Source organism: Chlamydotis macqueenii, chromosome 15 (genome assembly GCF_036417535.1).
Source record: "Chlamydotis macqueenii isolate bChlMac1 chromosome 15, bChlMac1.mat, whole genome shotgun sequence".
Taxonomy (NCBI): Eukaryota; Metazoa; Chordata; class Aves; order Otidiformes; family Otididae; genus Chlamydotis; species Chlamydotis macqueenii.
This window is the reverse complement of record NC_141570.1, coordinates 4,141,457-4,157,603: the sequence shown is the minus strand read 5'-3', so window position 1 is coordinate 4,157,603 and position 16,147 is coordinate 4,141,457. Positions and strand designations below refer to the sequence as shown.

The window sequence follows — 16,147 nt, the reverse complement described above, 5'->3', positions numbered from 1 at the left end:
GATCTGGGCCGCATTCAGCCCAGATGTTCATTTGTCAATGAAAGAGGGACGGGGGGGGAGGTGAGAAAGGCTTTAAATTAATCTTTACAACTAGAAAGGAGCTTGTAACACACACCATATGGGGAGACACGTCCTCCGAAGCCCCCCGCGCGCCGTTCCCCAGCCCCGCGCGTTTGGAGTCAGGCCGGGACCCCCCCGCCGGAGCGCGTCCCCCCTCCCCCGTGAACCCAAACCCCCTTCCACATGTGGCTTTTTTTTTTTTTTTTACCATGAACAAAACAAACTGCAATTTCTCCTACAACACCATCTCTCTTTTATTATCCCCCCCCCCCGACTCAGATACCTGCTCTGCCCCACCTCCAGCATCCACATGTGGTTTCCTTTTAACCCTTCCGAGATGGTGGGGAGCGGGGAGGGGGGGGGGAAGAGGAGGGACGGGGCTGTTTATTAAATGCCAACCATTCAAATTAATTCCTCTAATGGACTCGCCGGCATCGTGGTGCGCATTTAAATGAACGCTTTGTCATATTTCATGGCCAACCTGCAGCTCTCTGCAGAGCAAACCTGCTGCGAAGCCGGGCCGGGAGACGGCGGCGACCACGGGGACAAACCTGCGAGGAAAGAAATGAGAGTTAAATACAAATCCCGGGTGCTTAGGAAGCCCCTGGAAATTCACAGGTGGGGTGTGACAGCCCGAGCAGGGTGGAAAGAGCTGGGCAACGGCAACGGGAGGAGAAACCCTCTCAGGGTTGGGGTAGGTGGGACCAGAGACCCCTCGCCCAGGCCGGCACGAAGCCACTGATCCCAGCTGGTGTCTGGGCTCCAGCAAAGCCCCCGGGATCCCCACCACGGCTCAGCGATGGGGATCTGGGGGGGAAGGAGACCCCCATCCATCCCACACTCCCAACCAATGCATCCCCCACCCCAGACTGCCGATTCGGGGGCTGGCGGCGGAGCTGCCGGGACTGGTGTCCCGCTTTGGGATGCTGAAAGCCAAGCCCTCCTTGGCAAAGCCATTACTGCCGAAAAGCCGACGGCCCCAGCTCCTGGCAGGGTGTCCCTGCTGTTCCTGGGTAAGCAGGCCCATACCCCCGCGCCGCCCCCGGGACAGCCACACGTCACTCGCTTCGGCTTTAAGAGCTCTGGGCCCTCCCAAAAGCCAGCGCGCGGTTCGCTTTTCCGGGGACCAAGGGAGCAGCAAGAGCGTCCCAGCAAGGGACTGGGCTTGGACAGGAGCAGGAGCTGGAACCAGGGTGAACCAGCCCGACCACGGCCCCGGAGAGCGAGGGGTGGAGGGGTGCGTCCGTCTGCTCTCCCACCGGTGTGGCAGCCCCCACTACAAACACGGGCTGCAAACGTTCATCACCGTCATCGTAACGGCCCTCTCGTTTTCCTTCGCTATGAAAATAAACCGGCGCCCTCCGCAGAAGGTTCTCATTTAGGGAAACATCTGGAGTCAGCACTTCTCGCCCAAAGGGCAGCGAAGGGTCCAGAGGATGCCAGCCCTCGCTCCAGGGAGGAAGAAGAGGAGGAGGAAGCTGATTGCTGTCCGCATTTCTCCTTGGTGTCTGCTGCCCGGCCTCCAGCGAGCGAGGCACCGTCCCCCCAGGGATGAAGGGTGCAACCCCCCCAGCACCCCCACCAGGAAAACAGCCCCTCCAGCCCCAAAAGCCGCGGGAGCCAAGCAGGTGCTGGCGATGCCCTCGAGGTTCCCCCAGGGCCACGGGGACACCTGGGTTTGGCTGCTGGGAAGGAGCTGGGGACCCAAGGGGACGGGAGAAGCAGGGATGCTGCTGGTCCCCTGGGCTGCGGGTGAGCGGGGAACAGCGTGTGCGGGGACAGGGGCTGGCGTCACAGCCCAGCCAGGGGACATCACCCCCTCTTCCAGCTCCTTCTGGACCTTCTTCCAGGTCCTCCAAGGGCCCTGGGGCAGGAGCCTCTCCCAAAGCCAGCGACACCTTCCTCCCACCCCGGGGGCTCATCGGTGAGGAAGGGTCCCGCCCTGTCCTGTCCCACCCTGATAGGTCCCCAAAAGCCAGCAGGACACCTTCAGCACCACACAGCCCCACATCCCAACCAGGCCCGGCTCCCAGCTCCAGCCAGGGCTCCGTGTTTCCAGCCCCAAGACCACCCCCATCTTCTCCAGCTGCCGTTTGGACACCTCCACGCCGCATCCCCCACTGCCAGCTCCAGGCAAAGCCCCCAGACCACTGCAGCCAGGGGAGAGGGGCAGCACCCCTCCCAGCACCCATGCTCCCTGGGGAGGGGGTCCCGGGGGATTGCGATGCTCCCAGGAAGACCAAAAAAAAAAACCCAAAAACCCACATGAAGGGAGAAAACACTCAAATTAGGAGTGGGTGTAGGGACGGGATGGGGGGAAGAGTTGTTTATCTAGAGCTGATTTTGATTTTCGTCTTTCAGATATCAGCAGGATGCTGAGCCTAGCCTCATTATGCAAATAGAAGCAATTAGAGCTCACCCAGGCTCTACCCACGTGATGGGTTTATGGCACTCGCAGAAATCCTTCCTGCTACACGAGAGGAATAACAACAGCCCCCCTGAGCCAGCTCCGGCCCCGCCGCGGCCGGGAACGCGGAATGGTTTGGTAAGGGGGGTCCCAGAGCCGGGACAAGCCCACCCCCCCGCCCTTCATCACCACCCTGGGACCCTTCAAAGCCCTTGGAGTCTCCCCCTCTTCCATGGAGGCACCAACCCCACCAGCAGTGAGTCCTCACCGGCCCTCGGGATGGGAGAGAAGGAAGGATGGAGGGGGAGAGCATCGCTGGGAGCGACGCATAAGTCGTCTTCTCCACCACGTCAGAAAGTCAGGCCCCAGCAGGGCATCACGACGCTTTGGGACCAGTGTCTGAGCGGACGTGATTCGCCAAACAACAGCAGAAAAGGCAAAAATATCTAAATCCCCTGAACAGGGGTGAAAAAAGCAAAGCCAACTCACCTGGACACACCACACCTGCCCCAGTCCCACCTCGGGCACAGCACGGGGGCGGTGGCAGCTCTGGTCCCCATCCAGCGCTTCGCCTCCCCAGGGGCACGCGCCCACCTGCAGGGACCAGACACCAGAGCGTAAATCAGGCACCGCTCCTGTAAATCCGTCATCCTCTTCCTGAGTTACACCAAGGTAGCCGGGAGGATTTACTCCCAGTACCTGCCTCGAGTTTCCCACCCGCTAAGGAGCACATTAAAAAAAAAAAAAAAAAAGCTTTTTGAATATTGATGTTTCTCGTAAATATTTTTTTTTTTCCTTCTTTTGCATGCAAATGGAGATGGATGAGCCCAGGCAGGCAGCTCTGCACCTCTGAGGGCAATTTCTGTCTGTGTCCTGGGAGGAGGAACGAGCCGCGGGATGCCCGTGAGTTCCGCTCCGCGCAGCCCATCGCCCACGGCCAGGGGAGCCCCCAGGCACCCGGCTCAGCCCGGAGGCGCGGGCTGAGACACGCCATCGCGGACCATTTGTTGGTGTTTAAGCTAGCGAGCATCCCGCCAGAACCCCCCAGCCTGCACCCCTGTCCTGACTCCATCCCTGACTCCGTCCCCACGCGGGCTCCTCTCTCCACGGCTCCTGGGTGGGAAGAGCAGGAGAACCCCCGGGCTGGGCACACGGACCCTTGTGCCCCACACCTGTGGGGCTGTAGAGGGGCTGAGGAGCTGTGCAGGGTGGGAGTCAGCTCCGCAGAGCCGCGTCCCCGCCAAGCGATGCAGGCGACGGGAGCCACAGGCGACGGGAGCTGGGAGCCGCAGGGAAAAGGCTGAGTCAGCACCGCGAGAGTCCCCCCCAGCCAGGCCGTTTGGCAGGCAAAGGTTGGGAAGAAGCTTTTCTTCCGTAACAGGGCCGAGCGAATAATTCATCGCAGATAAATAATTCACCAGGAGTTCAGCCTTCCTCTGGCAGCGGATTGTCCGCGAGCCGTTACCAATTATCCCATGTTTATTTGCCATCCTGAATTTTTAGTTGAATTATTCAGACGAGTCGTTGTCGGGCTGCGGAAAAGCCCGGGGAAAGGAGGCGATACCTGAAACGTCAGGAGAAATCACCGTCAGGATGAGTCCGCGGCTCGGGAAGTCGCAGCGGTGGTGCGATTATTTAGCATCTGTAGCGCAAGAAATACCCAGAGCTCCAACAGGGCCCCGAGGAGATGCAGAAGGGAGCGGATGCATGCAGAGGAGGCACCAGATCCTCGGATTTCCACCACCCAGCTCCACTTCCAGCCCCTGGACATCCCCGGGTTCTCCGTTTCTTACCAGCAAATTCATCTGCCGGGAGATGCGGAGAAGAGGACGCCGAAGGAAAGACAGCGCCAGCAAAGCGAACTCGCATTTCCGCTTGGACGAGTATCTCCAAAATTGTTTTAACGAGGTGTCTCCCTGGTTCACTCGGCAGCAGGACGGCGCGGTGGCTCCTCAGCGGCCACACCAGCCCATGTGGTGGGGACACCCACACGCGTCGGAACTCGTCCGGAGTTGCCAGCCCGGGGGGCCAAGTCCCCGCATCCCACACGTGGGGCGGAGCTGCCCTGCGGAGACACACAGAGAGGGGCTTGGGGGGGAAAAAAACCCAATATACCCAGTTCAAGGAAAAAAAAAAAAGAAAAAAAAAAAAAAAAAGACATTTTCTGGAGTGATGAAGCAATGCTTTCAGCAGAAAGGAAGAGGAACGGGATTGCAGGGACGCAGGGAAAGAGAGCAGTAACAACCTCGTGCCGTGGCTCCGCGGGAAGGTTTGGCTTTTCCCCTCGACCAGAGCGAAGCTCCCCACGGCAGCCAGAGCCCCAGCTTCTGGCCCGTGCCCAGGCAGCTCCATCACCTCTTCATTCCCAGAAGAAGAGACGGATGAAGGAGAAGACTCACACCACGCAGGGCAGCCCGCCGCCTTTCCCGAGACGTGGCCCCGGATGCTCAGCTTGCAGCTGGGCTGGAGTCACCTCGTTTCGACAAGAAACGGCAATACCCCACCCCACGGCGAGCTGCAGGACCCTGAACCTCCCCGCTGCAGAGAAAGGCTTGGCAGGTGACTCCCGAAAACACCCAGACATGCTGAAGGGTCTTAATAGTAATAACAAAATCAAAGACAAACTCATAGTGGGCCGGCTCCTCAGGGGTAGCGACCCAGCTCCCCAGGGCTGGCGGTGGCCGGCCCAGCAGCATGGCCAAGGCTCCACGTCCCTTCCCGTGGCGGAGAGCAGCTTTGGCAGAGCTGGTGACCACTTTCCTACCCCACCCAGCCCGCTGCGGGCACCACGGCAGCTCACGGTGCCCAGGGACCACAGCCAAACCCTCTCCCAGCTCCCTCGTAGGACTGGTGTCCCTCTCAAAGCATCTCCCCGAGCCAGGAGCTTCAGCAAACTCCCGTCCTCCACCGACCAAGGCTTCGCAGGCTCCCGAATTAACAAAAACCTCTCTCCCTCCCCACGAGCCAGCTGCTGTAGGCTGCAGATCAATGAAATACGTAAAAAGGAGCAAAGCGAAAGAAATCTGCATGACTGTTCGCTGACGGATGTTTCATGACACAGAAGGAACGCATCTCCTCGGCTGGGCTGATATCCTCAGCAGTAATAAGCATTTCTTCTATTTTCCTCCTGAATTGCCAGTCAAGCATTTAAAATTATTAACATTTTTAAAAAGTGATCACCTAGGGAGACGCTAACTGGCAGGCACGGTCCCCTGGAGAGGCGTACGGGGAAGGAGGAGATGCCAGACCAAAGCAAACTGCTTTGAGAGCCCACCCAAAGGAGGATGGAGCCCACTGCCTAGCAGGGACTCGCTTGCTGGTGCCACGTGCTGCCTTCCTCCACTTCTTGCTCCTCACCCTCACCTCCAGCTCCCAGGATGTTCAGGCAAGGGGTCCTCAGCCTGCACCCGGAGGAGGTGAGGTAATCCTGCTGAAGGCCGCTCAGGAGCGAGGACAAAGCAGTGCCACGAGCTGCAGTGGTGGGGACATCTGCCTGGGGAGAGGGTCGGGGGACAATACCCAAAGCAACCTCGGCATCCATCCCACCGCCCAAGCCAGGGGCAGCCTGGCTCAGCCCTTTCCCGGGGCTGGGGTCCCCGCTGCAGACCTCTCCAGGGTGGAGGCTCCCGTCGATGCCGGGGGATCCCAAGGGATCCGCTCGGCAGCTGGGATGGGGATTGGCACCCGGCAGTTCTTCCCATGAGTGTAGGACCTGCAGCTAGGCACTGGCTCTGGGAAGGAGCTCGGGGTGTATCAGGGAGCAGCCCACGGCCACGAGGAGACCTGCCCCATCCCATCCCATCCCATCCCATCCCATAGGAGCCAGCTTGCCAGGAATGCCCCGCATCAGCGCTTCACCAGCAATAAGGGAGGAACGTGGTGGCTCTGGCCTCCAGGAATCTTCCAGGCTTCTCCATCAGAAAGGGAAAACGAGGGCTCTGGAGATGCTGGTGTCCTTGCCCCTGCCAAGGCTCCCTCCTCAGCCATCACCAGCCTGAGGGGTGTTGTCCAGAGCCACCTTCTTGCTCCTGTCCCTGCACAGCCCCAAGGAGGAGGATGGGGCATGGCGAGGCACCCCGAGACCCCCAGGATAGGGGGAGAAGAACAAACAAACCCAAAAGAGCTTTTATGAAAGAAAAAAAGATACTTCCATCCCGGCCAACGTGTGAGGACAGAAAGGGAGGGGGAGAAAAGCAGCAGCTGGGATTTTGGAGAACAATGTGAGGAGAAAAAAGAAAGAGGGAGTAAGACAAACGCGGCTGAGTCGCCCGCGGTTGTCAGCCCTTTTCGGGGGGAGGGTGGCGGGAGGGTTAGTGATCAGCCAGATCTGAAACCAGACAAAACTACTTCCACATGCCAATAAAACCCCGAGTGCGAAGGGTTTGCAGGGCTCTGGGGCCCCTGCGCTGCCTCTAAAACAAAACAGAAGAGCTGGGAAGCTCACCCGGGCAGGAGCTGGCGCGTGGAAGGCAGCGCAGTGATGGCATCTGACCTTTCCTTCCTCATCGTCCTCTTCCTCGCCTGCTGCAGCTCATCCCTCCCAGCATTGCTCCAACTGCGTCGAAAGGAGGCAGGGAAAAGCAACTGGGCAGCGCAGGCGTCGCTTCGTGGGACCAGTGATGCTTGGGGGAGGTCTTGCCTCCCACATGGCTCTGAGTGCTGAGAACCTCAGACTCATCTCACTTGTGCCTTTGGCAGGCTCCAGCACGCGGCGTCGGGGATCGGAGAGCTGAAAGCATCCCCGCTGCCATGAAGCCCTCCTCACCGGGGAGGCTGATGGCCCCAGCCCTCCCCACGCTGAGATGGGGACATTCTTCAGGCCACAGCTGGAAGGGACCTGCTCCCACCCGCGTCCTGCCACTCGGTGACCTCGGCTCAGCCTTTAACTCACCCGCGGCTTCGTCACGGCCGCCGTAAAACCCGGTGCAATCGCCGAGACCTCGCCAGAGAGGAAAGCAGCCGCCGCTCTGAGCCGCTATAAATCACCACACCAAAAAGCACGGCACCCACCTCCCCGCTCCCCAGCTGTAAATCTGCAGGAGTAGAAACCGGGCGGCTTATCAGGAGAAGACACATGGCCGCCGCGGCCTGCATGCTGGCCACGTGGGTCCCCGCCACCCTCCCACACCTCTCCGGGGAGAGGAAGAGGATGCCCGGTTAATATTAACCACCGGCAGTGCCCGCAGCCTCATCGGCCGGGCCGCAGGCACCTCGCACCTGCCGAGCTTTGCGCCACCCCGGCGCTCGGGGTCATCGCCGCCTCCACAGCCCACGGAAGGGAACCGCTGGTCCCACAGCTGAGCTGTGGGGTGAGACAGGTGAGAGCAGAGCCGAGCGAGCCCTCGGCACGGCCCCAAGCCCTCTGCGTGCCCGTACTGTTCCCCAGCCCCTGTGTTGTGTCTGTCCCCGTTTCTCCACACCCTTCCTGCCGCTTGGGTGGACCATGGCCAGAACCCAAGCCCAGTCCCTCAGCCTGGAGGAAACCTCGTCATCCTTTGGTTGTTTTCTGAACAGGCACAAGGACGGGACAACTGTTACGTTTCCCTCTTTGTTGCAAGAGTTCAAGAACCCTTGGACACCTCAATCCTACGGGAACCTCCTGTTCTCTGGTGGGCACAGGAGCCAGAATTGACCGGCAGTGCTACCATCCCCTCTGGACATGGGGGAGTAGGCCATGAGGAACACATCCAAGGACACACCAAGCACGGCCCTCGTGCACTTTGGGCACGTTTGGAAACCGAAGGGTTTCAGTTCAAAAGGCAGCTGGGAAGTGACCGCCAGACGGATCCGTGCTCACGCAATGCCGGTGCCCGTCGCGCCAAGAAAGGCTTCACCTTCACTAATGAATTAACAGCACAGGAGGAAAAATCAAGCATGGGTCTGCGCCCTGCCCTGCCCCGTTGTCCCATCCCACCAAGGCAAACCACCAGGCTCTGTGGCTTCTGCTGCCTGGAGCCACTTCCCAGCCTTCTCCATCCCAGGGAATCCACAGGTTTCACCGGAAAGCGATAAAAATTCACTCACTCTGAAAGGCTCTCCCCTCGTCCCCACTCCCGTGCTCGTTACCCGGGCGCTATTCTGCTCAGGTCTTCCTGGCGTGCTCAGCACCGCAGCATCCCCACCGCCGGCGGTGACTAACCTCTCTCACATTTGTTCTCTCATCCTTGCCCAGAGGCAGGGAAGTGCCTGCGTGTGTGTACGCGCACCCTTCGACACGCCAGCGCAGCAGCCTCGGGTTAACGCCATCGGCTCGTTTTGGTGCACATCAAGGTTCTGCGAGATGTTTGCATCACAGACGGCGTCTTGCCCTGAGAGTAGAAGGCACTGACCTGGCCGTGGTCTGTGATCCCAAGGTGGTTTGTGCTCTTCCTCGCCGAAGAAATATCGCCGTCAGCATCACCACAGAGCATTTGCAAACACCCAGACCTGCCCAGCATGGCATCCGGGAGGCCAAGCGATACTCCCCGCACCACAGCACGTCCCTCCAGCCCAGCTCTTCCCACTGCTGCGACCAGCGCCAGCGCACAGGGCTCACCACCACCCGGCCCTTCCTCCTTCCCCAGCTGCCCTGATCCAGGCACTGGGCACTGCTGGTGTCAGCAGGGCTGCAGGCAGGGAAGGAGAAAGCAAACTGGAATTCACGTGGAATTCTCAGAGGACCGGCTCAGCGGGAAGAGCCTGAGCATCTTGTTTTTCTTAGACAAGAAGCAGGTCCTGATATCGTGGGGAGAGATTGTGTCCTGCTGCTGAGAGGTGAGGAGGGATCCACCACCTTCACTCTGGTCTGCGGTCACTTATACACCCTTTATGTCACACACCCTTAAAGCTTTCCTCGAGTCTTTCAATGATTTATTTTTTAATCCAGTGCCCACCGCCACCTCCACATCACTCACTGGGATGAGCTGCAAATGGTACGTTGGCCACCAGGAGCAGCTGGCTCTTACTACGTGCGTCTTGCAGCCCAGGGAAGGTGGTACGGACCCAGAAGGTCCACAGGGACCCCTCCTCGGTAAGGGAGAGTCCACCTCCAGCTCAGGATTTGGACAGACAGCACTAGCAAGACGTGAGTGCTGTCACAGCACAGGAGGAGGGCAAACAGTGTCCCCATCATGAGGAAAGGGCAAAGCAACTCAAGGGAAAGAAGGACAGCTAGGCCAATGTCAGCAGTAAAGTGAGGCTCTGAAACACATTCAGAGAGATGCTGTGTAAAGCAAAAATACATGTGGGACCAACAATTTGTCACCTACATCTAAAGAGAGCAAGATAACGGTTAACTGTTGGATTTGATGATCTTAAAGGTGTTTTCCAACCTAAATGACTCCCTGATTCTAAGACCATATTGGATTTCCCCAGCATTACCTGACTTTCTTGAGAAAGGAAGGTCAGTCCTGGGATCACAACAAACCCTGACACAAAAAGAAACGTCTGTAGCAGCAGCTCTGGGAGGAGATGCCAGTTTCCCCTGGGAACTGGGTGGCCCTGAGGAGCAGCACAATGGAAGGGAGGTGGCCACCAGCAGCACGATGGGGAAGGTGACACATGCAGCGAGGACAAGCTTTGGGTATAAGAAGGCAGCCTGCCTGGAAAGTAGTGAGGCGGGGATGGACTCAGGTGCGGTAGGACATCAATGCAATTTTAAATTTGAGAAATGTTTTCAGTAAAGGCAGAAGAATACAAGAGCCATTAGACCAGACATCATCTGAAAGGTAAATATTTCAGGGGGAGTAAAATCTTGGGGATAGAAGACCTCATCCAGCTGAAGGTCAGCTCAGATCTAAGAAGGCAGGTACAAACCAGAGTAACTTAAAGCGGGGGGGGGCGGATTTGAAGCCTGCTCCCCACCATCAGAGCAAGGAGCCGCTGGCACAACCCTGCGTAAGAAAAGCAGGCGTGAAACACCCAGCTGCTCAAAACAGAGCGGGATCCGTTCCCTTGACGTGGTCACCAGCAATAACGGGAGACGGCAGTCAAAGCGGAGCCTTAACCCTGCTATAAATGGAGAGAGACACGTTCCGATTAAAACAACTGGGCGCCCAGTTAAAGCCTGACTGCAATAGGCTGCTCACACGTTTGTTGACCAGCTGAGCTGTGCTCCTGCGGAGCTTGTAGGGCAGGGGTAGGATTACGCTGGAAATAGGAATGTTCCTCAAAATCGTACAGCCTGATCCTGACGGAGTCGGTCACCCTCCCCACGGCAAAGAGCCTGCAAAAGTCAACAGGACAAGGAAGAAAATGGTAATGAGACATTTGGAGTTTGAAGGCACCACTGAAAACCAGGTCTTAGGTGCAGAGAAACATTGCTTTCAGTTTTAAAATAATAAAATCCGGTGCAAATCTAAGAGCTTTTGCAGGAGGCTGGGGAAAGCCCTGCCCTCTCCCACCGCGCTAGGCCGTCCTCACCCAGACGAGCTCAGGGATGCGCTGCACACGACATCGTCAATCCATGGAAGAGCTGAGAGGCTGGAGACACAAAACACCTCTTCATCACGCTTGGGACTATCAGCTACCGTCAGGAACGTGATTTTTGGAGCTCAACTGGCCTCATGCCCCTTCAGCTGCACCAAGCCCATGTGCTTCTGGGAAGAAAGCTACAATCCCAGAAGGGACCTCAGGAGGCCACCCAGCTCCATCCACACCTTGGCAGGATCTGATGCACCCCAGGTTTTGCTGGCTGGGAAGCGTGGGTACAAAAGGCGTGCTGAGCACAGCTGTCCTGCACGGTCACTGACCGCCTCGAGGGAATGGAAACCACAGCAGGGTTTTACGACAGCATTAAACTCAATGTTCCCAGCACCTCTGGTAGCGCAGGACCTGCTCAGAAGGGTTATTCCAGCCTGAAGGGCAGATTTACCAGAAACTCATCCAAACGGAGGAGCAGCCGTGGGGCTGTTTGCACGCCTTCTGCCAAGAAATGTTGGGGCCTCCGGCACGAGAGGGGCAACAACTTGTTTCTTCCTCTCTCCTTTCTTTTTCCTAGTAAATTAAAAATAATAATAATAATGGTAGCAAAACACCCTTGGCTTTATCCTCCCCCAGTAGAGCAGATTCAATCAGCAGCTTCCCTGCATGACAGAGGTGTGATTTACTTCCAGAACGGGACACATCAAGATGTAGGGCAGTGGGAAGTTTCCATTTGCCCCCAAACCAAATTCCCCTCCCCAGCCATTCCCACCACCGCAGATCAGATAAGCTTTCCTGCTTGGCTTCCACATGAACAGGTTTGGGAGGCACAGCCCGTGGTTTGGTGAAGGAAGCCCCAAAGGCACGTTCATCTGGGGGGGGCTGGCACCAGACCCCTTTCTTCATGGAAGGTGGATGCCACCACCCATCCATGGGATGCTTTCTAGGTCCAAGCATGCCCCAAAACTCTGTTGGTACCCACCAACCGGGCACGAGCTGCTTCATAACCCCAGCTGCTGCTGCTGATAGCCGAAGTGCCCCAAAACATCCCAGGCCCTTTGTCAGCAAAATGAATTTTCACAATACTGGTGGCCAGCTGAAACCCTAACAGTTCCTAAAACAAGTCCCAGGTATCAAAAAGGCCAGTCCCCAACGTGGGACGTGGCTGCCACCTCACAGCATCCAAAGTATTCCGTTGGCTGGAGCAGCTGCAACCATCCCCGTCCTGGCACCATGCCCCACACGAGGGGCAGCTATCAGACCCCACAGAGGACCCAAAACCACCAGCTGCTCCCCTTCCACCCACATATCATCCTCTTCATGCTCTAGAACAGATTTTCGTGCCGTTTCCCGGAGCCGAGCTCCCAGCAAGCGCTGCCGCATCTGCACGGAGGCCGGGGAGGAGAGGCAACGATGCTCCATGCCACTCAGGTCAAGCCCTCCGCGTCCCGCGATTTCTATTTGATTCCCTTTTAAAGGGGCTGTAACGCAGCGCGTATTTATACTTCAAAACAGCTTGTTTGTGTAATTGCCAAAAAAATTAAAAAAAAAAAAAAAAAAAAAGACACAAACCAACCCTGCTACAATGACTAATTAGCTCGCTCCTGCCTCGTACCCTGTAAACAAATGTATTTGTAACCAATTTGCAAGCACTTTGCATAAGGGGCCCAGAACACTCGTGCCTGTTTGATGCATTTTGACATTAATTTGATAATAGCGGCTTAACAAGGAATCCAGGCTCCCTAGCTATAAATACGCTGCTTTTCCACTTCCTTTTATCTGCACAGTGAAATAATGTTGTTTTTCCCCCTGCTGCAATAACCACCATCCAACCCTTTCATGAATGCCCTTTATGTCCTTTAGCATTTTCAAGGCGCTTTTTTTTTTTTATTTTCCAACCTCCTCCTGGAGAAAGTAAAAGGGTTTTATTAGTTGTATTTTTAATTCCCGTTCATCGAGGGGAAGGAGGAGAGAGGACAGCGATGGTACTCTGATAACGCAGCTTCCAGGAGACACGAATGAGATGTTTGTTCAGAAATATTTCTCCATCCATCCGTGCTCCACAGGAGAGAGAAAACTCATCCTTTTCCTCCTCTTCTCCACCCACTGTGGCTCTCCCACTCCCCACAGGCTGTCACCGGCACACCAGAAAGAAAATTCAAGCACAATGAACTGGGAATGGGACACTGGAGTCCGCTCTGATGCCAACCATGAAGCCATCATGGGCCCCAGCCTCAAAGGGTAGCACTACAGGACCATCCCACTCCAAATTGCTGCTTGATGGGACAGCCCACACCACCATGAGAATCACCACGTGTCCCACAGGGACAGCAGAAAACGGGGACTGAACAGGGGCCATAGCTTGTCCACGCCCTGACAACACTGTTTCTCCTCTCCTCCTGGTCCCTCCCAGGACTTTCCACCTACCCCAGCAGCAGAACCTCGCTCACACACAGGTTCTCACTCACGCACGCATCCTCCACCTCTGCCTCGCCCGCCAGCCCCCAGGGAGAGGCTCTCTCTGGGGCCTGGGAAGTAGCAAACACAAAATTAGCACCTTGGAAATTATCAGCTGCATGCTGCAGCCACAGACGAAGCCTCTGGGAGATGAAGCAATTTGGCCTCTCGGCTCCATACTCCCTAACTCCCTTCTCCCTTCCCTTCGCCTTAGAGACAGCAATGTACAAGCTGCTCCCAAATTGATGCGTGGGGTGAGAAGTCACACCCAGAGCACGGACCCAGGGGACCTCTCCTCCCGCCATCCTGGGCCTAGAGACCTCCCAGACAAAGTCCCAGCAGATGGAAGAACAAGTGTTCACTGCTGTAGGCTGACAGTGACGGTCTGGGAGGTGTTTTAGGCAGCACCCTGCGGACCTGCCCCCTCTGAAATGCTCTCACCCAAGACACACCGAATGCTGAGGAGCAGCTGGTGGGAAAAAAGGGCTATGAAACACAGATCAGGTGGACCAACCCAGAGAGGAGCATTTGTGCTCATCCACACTTCCCATGCTCAGGTATCCAGCAGCGAGAGATCCTACAAAGGGAGAAGAGGACCAGATGTCCAGGCAGGAGAGAACTGGATCATCTGGCCCATTTAAGTGTCCTCCCCAAACCTTTAACTGCGATTACCAGCCAGCTTCTTCCCATGGCTAAAGACATTGTCAAAGATGCTTCGCTCCCCTCCTCACTGAATCTCCAGGACTTCTTCACACCCCAAGTGCATCAGCCCCCCACGCTGACCTTCCTCTGCTTTCCCAGCAGGCTGGTGCTTGCTGCCCAGCAAGCCCAGTTAAATCAAGCAGCAAAAAGCCAGTTGGGTGCAAAATGGAGGCAGAGAGGTGGGGAGGGGAACAGGGAACAACTCATTGCCCCGTGCTGTGGCACTTCGGCAGGCAGGGGAAACCATCAACGACCCAGACCTGCACGTACAAGGTCTCCTTCCCCTTCACATGGCAAACAACGGCAGGCACAGCCTTGTTCTCCACCAGCAGGTCCCTCCCTACCCTCTTCACACAGCTGGGTCTGGAGTGCAAGGAGGATCCGGTACCGTCCTCTGACATCTGCACACTCACATGCTGCTGCTAAACCAAACTCCTCTGCCAGTCCGGGGACTACTGAGCATCTCCGGAGGTGCAGGGCTCCAGCCCTGTGGTCACCCACCCCCACTGGGAGACAGGAAGGAAAGGAGAGAGAAAACCAACAGGGCAAGCCAGTAGCCTTCCCAAATTTATTTTTTCTTCTCTTTAAACACATCTCTGATTGCCACAACCTGGTCTGAGGCACTTGCCCAGCCTCCTCCTTCCTCACAGCAAGCAGAAGCGCCTCATGCCCCATCTCCCTGACTCCCTCTTGCAGAGATCAATACTCTGTTTGCCCAAATCCTGGCTGTATAGGTGAGGGCAAAACCAGAAACACACCAAGACATCCAAGGGGTTGCAGGAGATCTCCCCCTGCCAAGCTGACCTCTCCACTGCTCCATCCTTTCATACCTCCGCTCCAGTTCCCCCTCCGGGAAACCGAGTCACATCCCTCCTTGCCAACAGACAAGCTGGCAGAGGGCACGAGACCAGTACCGAACGGGAACTGGGCTGCTCCACGTGGGCTTCCCCAGGTTCCCTCCCACCAGTGTATCATATCCACCACAGCCCTTTCAGCCGTTTCCCCTTTAAGTCCTCCTCTGCGATCGTTAATGCCAAAACCCCGTGGCAAGCCCCGGCGATAAGTTGGAGGCTTAGCAGAGTCCAAAAGCACATTCTTTCCTCAGCCTCCTCCCTCCTTATCTCTTTCCTCCCTCCCCTAAACCCACGTTTAGATAAAAGTTATTGGAACAATAAAATCCATAACATAAACACAAGCGCGGGGGGATGGAGGGAGGGTCTCCGCTTGGTGCCCTGGTGAGCATACCTGCCAGAAGACAAAAACAACAGAGGAGAGCCCATGATCCCCTCTGAAAAAAAAGCTGGTGCAGGACCTTGGATCACTGCGGGGAGAGACCGCAGCACACGTGCTCTCCTGCAGTCCCACCAGAATTCACACGTGGACTCACCTACCTTTTAAAAACTGATCGCACACCCATTCTGAGTGATCTCCTAGTGCTTCACCTACCTGGGGTGAGCTGATTTAAGCACGTGGGTACTTGAGCTGCACCGTTTTCCACCAAGCTGTCCCTGAAGCCCAGCTTCCCCCTGCATCGCTATCCTGTGCCCTAGAAACAGCAACAACACGAGAGCCAGCTCAATAGGATGTGTTTATTTTTAGTGTTGACCAGCCTTTCCACGCCGGCAAGCCCAGCGTCTGGCACTGCCACAGCTGTATCGGGCAAAGGGCTGTGGTCCAGCACACCTGTCCCCACTCCCCTCCACCCCTTCAATATTTGGCGACAACACACTTTTGGCCACCACCGCAGGTATCCAGGAACATCAGCCAAGGCTGCAAGGGCAGAACTGCTACTGTCAGAGCAGGTTAATGCCTGCAGAGCTTCCCTCATCACGAGCGGCCTGTGCTGCCTGCTTCCACCACACCGGCTTCCCCTTCCCAACTCAACTGCGCCCATGCAGTCACGGTGGCACTAATAGGATTTTGGCCACCCCAGCTCACATTTAACCAGACCCTTGATCTCAGCTCTTGGCTTCGCGCGAAGACGTGCCGCAGGTCCAGGCTGCTGCCTGAGGGTTAGAGCAGTCAGAGCAAGGTGTAGGTTGTAGCTTGGGGTTTCTCAGAGCGATGGACCTTCTGCAAGTCACTTTGGTTCACTTACCCAGGGATAACGGTTGTTTTGTC

General features: G+C 56.8%; 1 long non-coding RNA gene across 1 annotated transcript; it reads right to left on the bottom strand.

Annotated features, from left to right (window-relative positions):
* Positions 1-295: 295 nt before the first annotated feature.
* Positions 296-5,096, bottom strand: LOC147598828 (uncharacterized). Its single transcript, XR_015260257.1, has 5 exons — positions 4,713-5,096; positions 4,261-4,555; positions 4,032-4,109; positions 2,957-3,061; positions 296-611 (listed from the first exon to the last, which is right to left on the bottom strand). It is a non-coding gene; the product is annotated as an uncharacterized LOC147598828 (long non-coding RNA).
* Between the last annotated feature and the right edge of the window lie 11,051 nt (positions 5,097-16,147).